The 15,789-nt window shown below is 49.3% G+C and overlaps 1 long non-coding RNA gene across 1 annotated transcript; it reads left to right on the top strand.

Annotated features, from left to right (window-relative positions):
• The first annotated feature begins 11,082 nt into the window (after window positions 1-11,082).
• On the top strand, window positions 11,083-14,094 carry LOC309631593. Its single transcript, XR_014246394.1, has 3 exons — window positions 11,083-12,273; window positions 12,538-12,666; window positions 13,052-14,094. It is a non-coding gene; the product is annotated as an uncharacterized lncRNA (long non-coding RNA).
• Window positions 14,095-15,789: the final 1,695 nt, after the last annotated feature.

The raw sequence follows: 15,789 nt of genomic DNA, 5'->3' as shown, positions 1-15,789 counted from the left end.
CTCTTTACTACAGAAACTAGTACCCTACCACCACCAGGAGTGCAACTACTTGTAACACAGAGATTACTACTTCTACCACCACCATGAGCTGAAGTACTTCTACCTTAGAAACTACTACTACCACCACCACGAGCGCTCATACTTCAACCACAGAACCTGCTACTCCTACCACGACCACGAGCACTCCTACTTCTACCACAGAAAATACTACTCATACCACCACCACGAGTGCAACTACTTCTACCACAGACACTACAACTCCTACCACTATCACGAGCGCTATTACTTCTACCACAGAAATTACTACTACTACCACCACCACGAGTGCAAGTATTTCTAACACAGAAACTACTACTCCTACCACCACAATGAGCTCTCCTACTTCTTCCAAAGACACAACTACTCCTACCACCACCACGAGTGCACCTACTTCTACCACAGACACTACTACTCCTACCACCACCACATGCGCCACTACTTTTGCCACAAACACTATTACATCTATCACCACCACGAGCCCTCCTACTTCTATCACAGACCGTGCAACACCTCCCATTACCACTAGCGCTCCTACATCTACCAAAGACAATATTACTCCTATCACCACCACGAGCTCTCCTACTTCTATCAAAGACACTACTACTCCTACCATTATCATGAGCGCTGCTACTTCTACCACAGAAACTACTACTCCTAACACCACCATGGGCGCTCATACTTCTAACACAGAAACTACTACTCCTACCACCGCCATGAGCTCTCCTATTTCTACCAAAGACACTACTACTCCTACCACCACCACATACTCTTCTACTTCTACCACAGACACTACTACTCCTACCACCACCACGAGCGCTCCTCTCTTTACTACAGAAACTAGTACCCTACCACCACCAGGAGTGCAACTACTTGTAACACAGAGATTACTACTTCTACCACCACCATGAGCTGAAGTACTTCTACCTTAGAAACTACTACTACCACCACCACGAGCGCTCATACTTCAACCACAGAACCTGCTACTCCTACCACGACCACGAGCACTCCTACTTCTACCACAGACTCTACTACTCCTACTACCACCACGAGCACAATGACTTCTACCACAGACACGACTACTCCTACCACCAACATGAGCGCTCCTACTTCAACCACAGACACTACTACTCCTACACCCACCACGAGCACAGCTACTTCTACCACAGACACTACTACTGCTATCACCACCATGAGCCCTCCTACTTCTACCAGAGACCGTGCAACTACTATCAGCAGGACTAGCGCTCCTACTTCTAACACAGACACTACTACTCCTACCACATCCACGAACATCCTACTTCTACCATAATATCTGCTACTGCTACCACAACCAGGAGTACAACTACTTCTACCACAGAATTTACTACTCCTAACACCACCACGAGCGCTCCTACTTCTACGGCAGAAACTACTACACCTACCACAACCAAGAGCACAACTACTTCTACCACAGACACTACTACTCCTAACACCACCAGGAGCGCTCCCTCTTCTACCAAAGACACTACTTCTCTTGCACCACCATGAGCGCCCATACTTCTATGAAAGACATTACTACTCCTACCACCCCCACGAGCTCCACTACTTCTACCACAGACACTACTAGTCCTACCACCACCACGAGAGCACCTACTTGTACCACAGACCATGCGACCCCTACCACCACCATGAGCACTCCTACTTCTACCACAGACACTACTACTCCTAACACCACCACGAGTGCAACTACATCTACCACAGACACTACTACTCCTAACACCACCAAGAGTGCTCCTATTTCTACCACAGGAACTACTACTCCTACCACCACCACGAGCACAACTACTTCTACCACAGACGCTACTACTCCTACCACCACCACGAGCACTCCTAGTTCTACCACAGAAATTACTACTCCTACCAACACAACGAGCGCTCCTACTTCTATCAAAGAAACTACTACACTACCACAACCATGAGCGTTCCTACTTCTACCACAGAACATGCCACTCCTACCACCACAATGAGCGATACTAATTCTACCACAGACACTACTACTCTTACCACCTAGACAAGCGCTCCTCCTTCTAGCACAGACACTACTACAATCAACAACACCACGAGCGCTCCTACTTCTACCACAGACAGTAGAACTCCTTCCACCACCACGAGTGCTCCTACATCTACCAAAGAAACTACTAGTCCAACCATCACCACTAGCTCTCCTACTTATACCAAAGAAACTATTACTACCACCACCACGAGCACTATTACTTGTACCAAAGACTGTGCAACTCCTACCACCACAACGAGCGCTCCTACTTCTAACACAGAACATGCTACTCCTACCACCACCTGGAGAGAAACGACTTCTAACACAGACCTTGCTACACCTTCAACCACCACGAGACCACCTACTTCTACCACAGGCCTTGCAACTCCTACCACCACCACGAGCACTCCTACTTCTACCACAGTAACTACTTCTCCCACCAGAACCACGAGCGCTCTTACTTCTACTACAGAAACTACTACCCCTACCACCACCAGGAAAGCTCCTACAACTACCACAGAAACTACTACTTCTACCGCCACCACGAGCGCAACTACTTCTACCACAGACACTACTACTCCTACCACCACCATGAGTGCAACTACGTCTACCACAGACACAATTACTCCTACCGCCACCACTAGCACAAGTATTTCTACCACAGACACTACTACCCTTGCCACTATCATGAGTGCTCCTACTTCTACCACAGACACTACTACTCCTACAAACACAACGAGTGCTCCTACTTCTATCAAAGAAACTACCACCCTACCACCACTATGAGCGCTCCTACTTCTACCACAGACAATATTACTCTTACCTCCACCACGAGCGCAACTACTTCTACCACAGCAACTACTATTCCTACCACTACCACTAGCGCTCCTATTTCTACCACAGACAATACTACACCTACCACAACCGTGAGCACTACTGCTTCTACCACAGACACTACTACTCCTAACACCACCAAGAGTGCTCGTTCTTCTACGGCAGAAAGTACTACTCCTACCACCACCACGAGTGCAACTACTTCTACCACAGACACTACTACTCCTAACACCACCATGAGCACTCCTACTTCTACCACAGACACTACTATTCCTGCCACCACCACGAGTGCTCATACTTCTACAAAAGACATTACTATTCCTACCACCCCCACGAGCACCACTGCTTCTACCACAGACACTACTACACCTACCACCCCAACGAGAGCTCCTACTTCTACACCAGAAACTACTTCTACCACAACAAGCATGAGCGCCCCTACTTCTATCACAATACCTGCTACTCCTACCACCACCACGAGCACTCCTACTTCTACCACAGAAACTACTACCCCTACCACCACCATGAGCGCAACTACATCTACCACAGACACTACTACTCCTAAGAGCACCACGAATGCTCCTACTTTTTCCACAGACACTACTACTCCAAGCACCACCATGAGTGCTCCTACTTCTAACACAGACGTTACTACTCCTACCAGCAACACGAGAGTTCCTACTTCTACCACAGACACTACTACACCTACCACGACCACGAGTGATCCTACTTCTACCACAGACCGTGCTACTCCTACCACCAACATGAGTGCTCCTACTTCTACCACAGAATCTGTTACTCCTACCACCACCACGATTGCAACTACTTTTACCACAGACCCTACTACTCTTACCACCACCACGAGAGCACCTACTTTTACCACAGGCCCTGCTACTCTTACCACCACCACGAGCTCTCCTAATTCTACCACAGAAACTACTACTCCTACCAGCACCAGGAGTGCTGCTACTTCTACCACAGAAACTACTACTCCTACCCCCACAACAAGCACTCCTACTTCTACCACAGACACTATTACTCCTACCACCACCACGAGCACAAGTATTTCTACCACAGAATCTACTACTCCTTCCACCACTAAGAGTGCTTCTACTTCTACCACAGACACTACTACTCCTACCATCACCACGAGCACAAATACTTCTACCACAGACACTACTACTGCTATCACCACCTCGAGACCTCCTACTTCTACTAGAGACCGTGCAACTACAACCAGCAGGACTAGCGCTCCTACTTCTACCACAGAAACTACTACTCCTACCAACACCAAGAGTGCTCCTACTTCTACCACAGAAATTACTACTCCTACCACCACCATGAGCACAACTAATTCTACCAGAGACACTACTACTCCTACCACAACCATGAGCGCTCCTACTTTTTCCACAGAAAATACTACTCCTACCGCCACAACGAGAGCCCCTACTTCTACCCCAGAAACTACTACAACCACCACCACAAGTGGACCTATTTCTACCACAAAACCTGCTACTCCTACCACCACCACGAGAGCACCTACTTCTACCACAGTCCCTGCTATTACTACCACCACCACGAGCGATCCAACTGCTACCACAGACCAAGAAACTCCTACCATAACCACGAGCGCTCCCACATTTACCACAGAACCTGCTACTCTTACCACCAACACGAGTGCAACCATTTGTACCACAAAACCTGCTACACTTACCACCACCACGAGAGCACCTACTTATACCACAGACCCTGCTACTCCTACCACCACCAGGAGTGCTCCTACTTCTACCACAGAAAGTACTACTTCGACCACCACCACGAGCCCTCCTACTTCTACAACAGAAACCACTGCTACCACCACCACCACGAGTGCTCCTACTTCTACCACAGACAGTACTACTCCCTCCACCACCACGAGTGCTCCTACTTCTACCACAGACACTACTACTCCTACCACCACTACATGCGCACCTACTTCTACCACAGACACTAGTTCTCCTACCACCACCAGTAGCGCTCCTCTTTCTACCATAGACAATACTACACCTCCCACAACCACGAGTGCTCCTACTTCTACCACAGACACCAATACTCCTACCAACACCACTAATGCTCCTATTTCTATCACAGACACTAATACACCTACCACCACCATGAGCATGCCTAATGTAGCACAGAATCTGCTACTCCTAACACAACCACCAGCACAACTACTTCTACCACAGACAGTACTAATCCTATCACACCACGAGCCTTCCTACCTCTACCACAGCCCATGCAACTACTACCACCACCTATAGTGCTCCTACTTCTACCACAGACACTACTACTCCTACCACCACAACGAGCGCAACTACTTCAACCATAGACACTACTACTCTTACCACCACCACGAGCGCTCCTACTTCAACCACAGACACTACTACGCCTACCACCACAAAGAGCGCAACTACTTCGAACATACACACTACTACTCCTACCACCACCACGAGCACTCCTATTTGTACCACAGACACTACTACTCCAACCCCCACCTCGAGCTCTCCTACTTCTTCTGCAGACACTACTACTCCTACCACCACCAGGAACTCAAGTACTTCTACCCCAGAAACTACTACTACCACCAACATGAGCGCTCCTACTTCAACCACAGACACTACTACGCCTACCACCAACACGAGCGTTCCAAATTCTACCACAGAACCTGCTACTCCTACTACCACCAGGATCGCTCCAACTTCTACCACAGACCGTGCAACTCCTACCAGCACCACAAGGGCTCCTACTTCTACCAGAGAACCTGACACTCCTACCACCACCACGAGCGCAACTACTTCTACCACAGACCCTGCTCCACATACCAACACCACGAGTGCTCCTACTTCTACCACAGACACTACTACTCCTACCAACAAAACGAGTGCTCCTATTTCTACCAAAGAAACTACTCCCCTACCAATACAATGAGCGCTCCTACTTCTACCACAGAACATGCAACTCCTACCACCACCAGAGGCGATACTACTTCTACCAAAAAACCTGCTACTCCCACCACCAGTACGAGTGCAACCACTTGTACCACAAAGCATGCTATTCCTACCACCACCACGAGAGCTCCTACTTATACCACAGACCCTGCTACTCCTACCACCACCAGGAGCACTCCTATTTCTACCACAGAAAGTACTACTTCGACCACCACCACGAGCCCTCCTACTTCTACAACAGAAACCACTACTCCCTCCACCACTACGAGTGCTCCTACTTCTACCACAGACACTACTACTCCTACCACCCCTACACGCACACCTACTTCTACCACAGACACTAGTACTCCCACCACCACCAGTAGCGCTCCTCTTTCTACCACAGACCATACTACACCTACCACAACCACGAGCGCTCCTACTTCTACCACAGACCCTGCTCCACATACCAACACCACGAGCGCTCCTACTTCTACCACAGACACTACTACTCTTACCACCACCACGAGCGCTCCTACTTCTACCACAGAAACTATTACTCATACCGCCACCACGAGCGAAACTATTTCTAACAGAGACACTACTAATCCTTCCACCACCACAAGCGCTCCTACTTCGACCACAGACACATCTACTCCCACTACCACCACGAGTGCTCCTACTTGTACCAGAGACACTACTACTCCTATTACCAGCACGAGTGCAAGTATTTCTACCACAGACTACTACTCCTACCACTATCACGAGCGTTCCTACTTCTACCCCAGAAACTACTACTACTACCACCACCACGAGCGCAACTACTTCAAACACAAACACTACTACTCCTAGCAACACCATGAGCGCTCCTACTTCTACCACAAACCGTGCAACACCTACCACCACCACTCGTGCTCCTACTTCTACCACAGCCACTAATAATCCTACCACTACCTTGAGCGTTCCTACTTCTATCACAAAACCGGCTCCTCCTACCACCACTGCTAGCCCTCCTACTTCTACCACAGACAATACTACTCAAACCACCACCACGAGCAGAACTACTTCTACCACAGACACTAGTACTCCTACCACCACCACTAGCGCTCCTACTTTAACCACAGACACTACTACGCCTACCACCACCACGAGCGCCACTACTTCTACCACTAACCCTGCTACTCCTACCACCTCCACGAGCACTCCTACTTCTACCACAGAAACAAAGAGTCCTACCACCATCACGAGCGCTCCTACTTCTACCACAGAAAATACTACTCATACCACCACCACGAGTGCAACTACTTCTACCACAGACACGACTACTCCTACCACTATCACGAGCGCTATTACTTCTACCACAGAAACTACTACTACTACCACCACCATGAGTGCAAGTATTTCTAACACAGAAACTACTACTCCTACCACCACAATGAGCTCTCCTACTTCTACCAAAGACACCACTACTCCTACCACCACCACATGCGCCACTACTTTTACCACAAACACTATTACTCCTATCACCACCACGAGCCCTCCTACTTCTACCACAGACCGTGCAACACCTCCCATTACCACTAGCACTCCTACATCTACCAAAGACAATACTACTCCTATCACCACCACGAGCTCTCCTACTTCTACCACAGACCGTGCAACACCTCCCATTACCACTAGCACTCCTACATCTACCAAAGACAATACTACTCCTATCACCACCACGAGCTCTCCTACTTCTACCAAAGACACTACTACTCCTACCATTATCATGAGCGCTGCTACTTCTACCACAGAAACTACTACTACTACCACCACCATGAGTGCAATACTTCTAACACAGAAACTACTACTCCTACCACCGCCATGAGCTCTCCTATTTCTACCAAAGACACTACTACTCCTACCACCACCACATACTCTCCTACTTCTACCACAGACACTACTACTCCTACCACCACCACGAGCGCTTCTCTTTTTACCACAGAAACTAGTACCCCTACCACCACCAGGAGTGCAACTACTTGTAACACAGACATTACTACTGCTACCACCACCATAAGCTGAAGTACTTCTACCTCAGAAACTACTACTACCACCACCACGAGTGCTCGTACTTCAACCATGGAACCTGCTACTCCTACCATGACCACGAGCACTCCTACTTCTACCACATACTCTACTACTCCTACCACCACCACGAGCACAATGACTCCTACCACAGACACGACTACTCCTACCACCAGCATGAGCGCTCCTACTCCTACCACAGACACGACAATTCGTACCACCATGGCGATTGCAACTACTTCTGCCACAAACACTACTACTGCTACCACTATCACGAGCTCTCCTACTTCTACCACAGAAACTACTACTACTACCACAACCACGAGTGCAACTACTTTTACCACAGACACTAGTACACCTACCACCACCACGAGCGCTCCTACTTCTACCACAGTCCATGCAACACCTACCAACAGCACTGGCTTTCCTACTTCTACCAGAGACAGAACTACTCCTACCACCACCACGAGGGCTCCTACTTCTATCACAGACACTATTACTCCTACCACCACCACGAGCACTCCTACTTCTACCACAGACACTACTACTCCTACCACCACCAGGAGCGCTCCTACTTCTACCCCAGAAGTGACCAGTCCCACCACCACCACGAGCTCTCTTAATTCTATCACAAACACTACTACTCCTACCAACAATACGAGCGCTCCTACTTCAACCACAGATAATACTACTCCTACCAACAACACGAGCGCTAGTACTTCTACCCTAGAAACTATTACTCCTACCACAACCACGAGCGCTCCTACTTCTACCACAGACAATACTACTCCTACCCGTATCTCTAGTGCAAGTACTTCTACCACAGACACTACTACACCTATCACCACCATGAGCTCTCCTACTTCTTCCACAGACCATGCAAAACCTACCACCACCTCTAGCGCTCCTAATTCTACCACAGACACTAGTACTCCTACACCCACCAGGAGTGCAACTACTTCTACAACAGACACTACTACTCCTACTACCACCACGAGCGCAACTACTTTTACCATAGACGCTGCAACTCCTATCACCACCACGAGCCCTCCTACTTCTACCAAATACCGTGCAATTACTACCACCACCACTAGTGCTCCTATTTCTACCACAGACACTACTACTCCTACCACCACCAGGAGCACTCCTACTTCTACCACAGAACCTGCTACTCCTAACACCACGACCATCACCACTACTTCTACCACAGACACTACTACTCCTACCACCATCACGAGTGCAACTACTTCTACCACAGACACTACTACACCTACCATCACCAAGAGTGCTCCTAATTCTACCACAGACCGTTCAACTCCGACCACTACCACCAGCACTCCTACTTCTGCCACAGACACTACTACTCCTACCACCACCACAAGCGCTCCTACTTCTACCACAGAAACTACTATTCCTACCACCACCACAAACACAAGTACTTCTACCACAGAAACTACGACTCTTACCACCACCACGAGCGCTCCTACTACTACCACAGACACTACTACTTCTACCCCCCAGGTTCGTGAACCTGTGGGAGTGGTGGAAACATCAAGCAGTCCCAAGAAAGTGTGTAGTATGTTGCCCGACACTCGGCATACACAGAGTAACTCCGAAGGACTACAGGCCTGGATGTTGCTTAGAAGGCCCAGGGGAGCCTGGGGATACTCAGTGTTCTTGCATGGAATACAGTGCCCACGCGAAGCTCCTAGGTGTCCTGAAAAGCGTACTGGCTTTAAAATACTGCAGAGCAGTGAATACGGCCTCATGGAAACTGCTGCACGCCTCCGCTTCTTCGTGGCAATTCAGGGCCTTACCTCGAGGCAAGTCCTCACGTTGAGTGTCCCGTGAGTGACACAGCATGGTAGGATGCTGACTTTCTCCTTGAGTAGAGTGACTTCAGGTACGAGGTCCACGAAGAATTCTAAGCAGAGTGTTTTCTCACGGCAGCTTAGACGAGGGCTATGAGGAAGACTTTCAGGGCACGTTGGACTGGCTAGAAATGTGATCCTGATGCTATTCGAGTGCTCTGGAAATGTATCTCTCCTGAAGTAATGTGCAGTGTGTTGCCCAACAATCGGCAGACACAGAGGGCCACCGAGGGACCTATGGGCCTCAATGTTGTTCGGCAGGCCCACAGGGGACTGGAGGCACTCAGTGATCTTGGTGGGAGAATGATGCACACCCGAGGGGCCAAGGAGTCCTGAAAAGGGTACTTCCTTTAAAATAAAGTGGAACAGCGTCTAGGACCACAAGGAAACAGCTGCATGCCTCCCTTTCTACATTGTTACCAGGGCCTTTCCTCTAGGAAATTATTCACGATGAGTTTCCCTTTAGCTCAAGTGCATGGCAGGATGAGCCCCACCCCGGGCATGGAAGCACCCTGTGTAGCGAGAGAAAACTCATTTTCTCCCAGACCCATGCCTACAGTGGCCAGAGGCCTGTCAACAGCAGAGCATTTCAGGGAGCTTCAAGGCAGCATGAATGGAGCTTTCCAAATGGAAAAGCAAGGCTAGTACCATCACGCCCCCATTTCCATAGGCACACGTAGCATACATCCCTGTGGTTTCTAACAAGTCAAAAGAGACACAGAGTACACACTGAATCCTTCCCTGAATCAACTTCTCGAGGCAGGGTGTTCTGCATCTAGTGAATTGCCTCAACCAAGGAATGCCCTAGCTAGGCCTCTGGGCCTGTGCCTCTTCAAAAGCCTGCAGTGCTACAGGAAGAAGTGTGTTTTAGTGACAATAGGAACGCAAGCCGACTTTCTCCTTGAGGCAGTGTGACTGCAGGTAGGAGGTCCTAGATGGAATGCGAAGCCGAGGCTTTTTCTCAGTGCAGCTCAGACTAGGGAATGAGTGCAACTTCCATGGCATGTTGGAACTCGCTAGAAAGGTATTCATGAACCTGTGGGAGTGCTGGGGAAATCAAGATGTCCCAAGAAAGAGTGCACTGTGTTGCCCTACACTCGCCCTACACAGAGTGAGTCCGAAGGGCTACGGGCCTGGATGTTGCTTTGCAGGCCCAGTGCAGCCTGGGGGTACTCAGTGTTCTTGCAGGGAATAGGGTGCCCACGTGAGGCTCCTAGGTGTCCTGAAAAGCATACTGGCATTAAAATGCTGCAGAGCAGAGACTACAGCCTCATGGAAACTGCTGCATGCCTCTGCTTCTGCATGGCAATTCAGGGCCTTACCTTGAGGTGAGTCCTCACGTTCAGTGTCCCGTGAGTAACACAGCATGATAGGATGCTGACTTTCTCCCTGAGTAGAGAGACTTCAGGTACGAGGTCCTCGAAGAATTCTAAGCAGCGTGCTTTCTCATGGCAGCTCAGACGAGGGCCATGACGAAGACTTCCAGGGCACGTTGGACTGGCTAGAACTGTGGTCCTGATGCTGTTCGAGTGCTCTCGAAATGTAGCTCTCCTGAAGGAACGTGCAGAGTGTTGCTCATCACTCGGCATACAAAGAGGGCCTCCCAGGGACCTATGAGCCTTGATGTTGCTCAGCAGGCCCACAGGGGTCTGGAGGTACTCAGTGATCCTGGAGGGAAAATGTGTCAGTGCCTGAGAAAGGAGTAGTGTAAGGGCCTTAGTTAGGGACAGTGTCAGGGCCTGAGTTAGGAGTAGTGTCACGGCCTTTGTTACAGACAGTGTCAGTCCATAAGTTAGAAGTAGTGTCTGATCCTGTGTTATGTACAGTGCCATTGCCTGTGTTGGGAGTAGTGTGAGGGCCTTAGTTAGGGACAGTGTCAGGGCTTGCGTTAGGAGTAGTGTCACGGCCTTAGTTAGGGTCAGTGTCAGTGCCTGAGTTAGGAGTACTGTTTGGGTCTGAGTTAGGAGTAGTGTGAGGACATAGTTAGGGACAGAGTCAGTGCCAGAGTTAGGAGTAGAGTCGGGGCCTTTGTTATGGACAGTGTCAGTGCCTGTGTTAAGAGTAGTGTCAAGGCCTTAGTTAGGGAGAATGTCAGTGCCTGAGTTTGGAGTAGTGTCAGGGTCTTAGTTACAGAAAGTGTAAGTGCCTGAGTTGGGAGTAGTGTTAGGGCCTTAGTTAGGGACAGTGTCAGGGTCTGTGTGATGAGTAGTCTCTGGGACTTAGTTAGGGACAGTGTCATTGCCTGAGTTACGAGTAGTGTCATCCCTTTGTTACGCACAGTGTCAGTACCTGAGTTAGGAGTACTGTCACGGCCTTAGTTAGGGACAGTGTCAGTGCTTGAGTTAGGAAAAGTGTCAGGGTTTTAGTTACGGAAAGTGTCAGTGCCTGAGGAGGGAGTAGTGTCAGGGCCTTAGTTAGGGAGAGTGTTAGGGTCTGAGGTAGGAGTAGTCTCAAGGCCATAGTTAGGGACACTGTAACTCCCTGAGTTAGGAGTAGTGTCACGGACTTAGTTAAGGACAGTGTCACTGCCAGAGTTGGTATTAGTGATAGTGCCTGTGTTAGGAGTAGTGTGAGGGACTTAGTTAGGGACAGTGTCAGTGCCTGAATAAGGGGTAGTGTCAGGACCTTCGTTAGGACATTGTCAGGGTCTGAGTGAGGAGTTGTCTCAGGGCCTTAGTTAGGGACAGTGTCAGTGCCTGAGTTGAGAGTAGTGTCAGGGCCTTAGTTATTGACAGTGTCAGTGTCTGTGTTCACAGTAGTGTTAAGGCCTTAGTTAGGGAGAGTGTCAGTGCTTGAGATGGGAGTAGTATCAGGGCCTTAGTTAGAGACAGTGTCAGAGTCTGAGGTAGGAGTAGTCTCAGGGCCATAGTTAGGGACACTGTAACTCCCTGAGTAAGGAGTAGTGTCACGGACTTAGTTAGGGACAGTGTCAGAGCCTGAATTACGTGTAGTGTCAGGACCTTATTTAGGGACAGTGTCAGGATCTGAGTGACGAATAGTCTCAGGGTCTTAGTTAGGGACAGTGTTAGTGCCTCAGTTAGGAGTAGTGTCACGACCTCAAATAGGGACATTGTCAGTGTTTGAGTTAGGAGTAATGTCAAGCTCTTAGATATGGAAAGTGTCAGTGCCTGAGTTGGGAGTAGTGTCAGGGCCTTAGTTAGGGACAGTGTCAGGGTCTGAGTGAGGAGTAGTTTCAGGGCTTTAGTTAGGGACTGTGTCAGCGCCTGTGTTGGGAGAAGTGTCAGGGCCTTAGTTAGGGACAGTGTCAGTGCCTGAGTAGGGAGTAGTTTCAGGGCCTGAGTTAGGAGCAGTGTCAGCGCCTTAGTTAGGTACAGTGCCAGTGCCTGTATTAAGAGTAGTGTCCAGGTCTTAGTTAGGGAGACTGTCAGGAATTATTTAGGTCTACTGTCAGGGCGTTACTTAGGCACAGTGTCAGGGCCTGTGTTAGGAGTAGTGTCACGGCCTTAGTTAGGGACAGTGTCAGTGCCTGAGTTGGGAGTAGTGTCAGGGCCTTAATTAGGTAGAGTGTCACTGTGTGAGTTGGGATTGGTGTCAGGGTCGTTAATATGGACAGTGTCAGGGCCTAAGTTAAAAGTAGTGTCAAGACCTTAATTTGGTAGAGTGTCAGTGCCTGAGTTTGGAGTATTGTCAGACCCTTAGTTAGGGACAGCCTCAGTGCCTGACTTGGGAGTATTGTCAGGGACAAAGGTACGGACAGTGTCAGGGCCTGAGTAAGCAGTATTCTCAGGGCCTTAGTTAGGGACAGTGTCAATGACTGTGTTAGGAATAGTGTCAGTGCCTGAGTTGTGAGTAGTTTCAGGGCCTTAGATAGCGAAAGTGTCAGTGCCCGAGTTGGGAGTAATGTCAGGGCCTTAGTTAGGGACAGTGTCAGTGCCTGAGTTGGGAATAGTGTCAGGGCCTAGTTAGGGACACTGTCAGTGCCTGAGTTGGCTGTAGTGTAAGGGCATTAGTAAGTGACAGTGTTAATGCCTGAGTTGAGAATAGGGTCAGGGCCTTAGGTAGGGACAATGTCAGTGCCTGAAGTGGAAGTAGTGTCAGGGCCTTAGTTAGGGACAGTGTCAGGGCTTGAGGTAGAAGTAGTCTCAGGGCCTTAGTTAGGGAGCATGTCAGTGCCTAAGTATGGAATAGTGTCAGGGTCTAAGTTAGGGACAGTATCAGAGCCTGAGTGATGAGTAGTGTGAGGGCCTTAGTTAGGGACATTGTCAGTGCCTGTGTTGGTTCTATTGTCTGGGCCTTATTTAGGGACAGTGTCAGTTTCTGAGTTGGGAAATGTGTTATGGCCTTAGTTAGGGACAGCACCAATGCCTGACTTGGGAATAGTGTCAGGGCCATGGTTAGGGATGATGTAGTGGCTGAGATGGGAGTAGTTTCAGGGCCTTAGTTACGGACAGTGTCAGTGCCTGAGTTGGGATTAGTGTCAGGGTCTTTATTATGGACTGTGTCAGGGCCTGAGTTAAGAGTATTGTCAAGGCCTTAATTTGGGACAGTGTCAGTGTCTGAGTTGGGAGTAGTGTCAGACACTTAGTTAGGGACAGCATCTTTGCCTCAGTTGGGAGTAGTACCAGGGCCTATGTTACGGACTATGTCAGGGGCTGAGTTAGGAGTAGTCTCAGGGCCTTAGTTAGGGACAGTGTCAGTGACTGTGTTAGGAATAGTGTCAGGCCCTGAGTTAGGAGTAGTCTGAGACCGGTAGTTAGGAACAGTGTCAGGGCCTGAGTTGTGAGTAGTTTCAGGGCTTTAGATAGCGAAAGTGTCAGTGCTGGAGTTGGGAATAATGTCAGGGCCTTAGTTAGGGACAGTGTCAGTGCCTGAGTTGGGAGTAGTGTCAGGGCATAGTTAGGGACAGTGTCAGTTCCTGAGTTGGCAGTAGTGTCAGGGCATTAGTAAGTGACAGTGTTAGTGCCTGAGTTGAAAATAGGGTCAGGGCCTTAGGTAGGGACAATGTCAGTGCCTGAGTTGGAAGTAGTGTCAGGGCTTTTGGGACAGTGTCAGTGCCTGATTTCAGAGTAGTATCAGGGCCTTAGTTAGGGACAGTGTCAGTGCCTGAGGTAGAAGTCTCAGGGCCTTTGTTAGGGAGCATGTCAGTGCCTAAGTAAGGAGTAGTGTCAGGGCCTAAGTTAGGGACAGTGTCAGAGCCTGAGTTAGGAGTAGTGTGAGGTCCTTAGTTTGGGACAGTGTCAGCGCCTGTGTTGGTCCTATTGTCTGGACCTTAGTTAGGGACAGTGTCAGTGCCTGAGTTGGGAGAAGTGTTATGACCTTAGTTAGGGACAGCGTCAGTGCCTGAGTTGGGAGTAGTGTGAGGGCCGTAGTTAGGGACACTGTCACTGCCTGTGTTGGAGGTAGTGTCAGGGCCTTTGTTAGGGACTGTGTCAGGGCCTGAATTAAGAGTAGTGTCAAGTCCTTAGTAAGGGCAGTGTTAGTGCCTGAGTTGAGAGTAGTGTCAGGGCCTTAGTTAGGGACAGTGTCAGTGCCTGAGTTGGGAGTAGTGCCAGTGCCTTAGTTAGGGACAGCGCCAGTACCTGGGTTGGGAATAATGTCAGGACCTTAGTTAAGGACAGTGTCAGTGCCTAGTTGGGATTAGTGTCAGGGTCTTTATTATAGACAGTGTCACGGCCTGAGTTAAGAGTAGTGTCAAGGCCTTAATTTGGTAGAGTGTCAGTGTCTGGAGTTGGGAGTAGTGTCAGACCGTTAGATAGGGACAGCGTCATTGCCTGAGTTGGGAGTAGTGCCAGGGCCTAGTTAGAGACAGTGTCAGTGCCTGAGTTGGCAATAATGTCAGGGCCTTAATTAGGGAGAGTGTCAGTGCCTGAGTTGTGAGTAGTGTCAGCGCCTTTTTTAGGGACAGTGTCAGGGCATGAGTTAAGTGTAGTGTCAAGGCATTAGTTAGGGAGAGTGTCAGTGCCTGACTTGGGAATAGTGCCAGGACCAAAGTTATGGAAACAGTCAGGGCCTGAGT

This window comes from Balaenoptera borealis (assembly GCF_965194805.1).
Source record: "Balaenoptera borealis genome assembly, chromosome: 7".
Lineage (NCBI taxonomy): Eukaryota > Metazoa > Chordata > Mammalia > Artiodactyla > Balaenopteridae > Balaenoptera > Balaenoptera borealis.
Note: the sequence above shows the minus strand (reverse complement) of the source record. Positions and strands in the feature narration are given on the sequence as shown.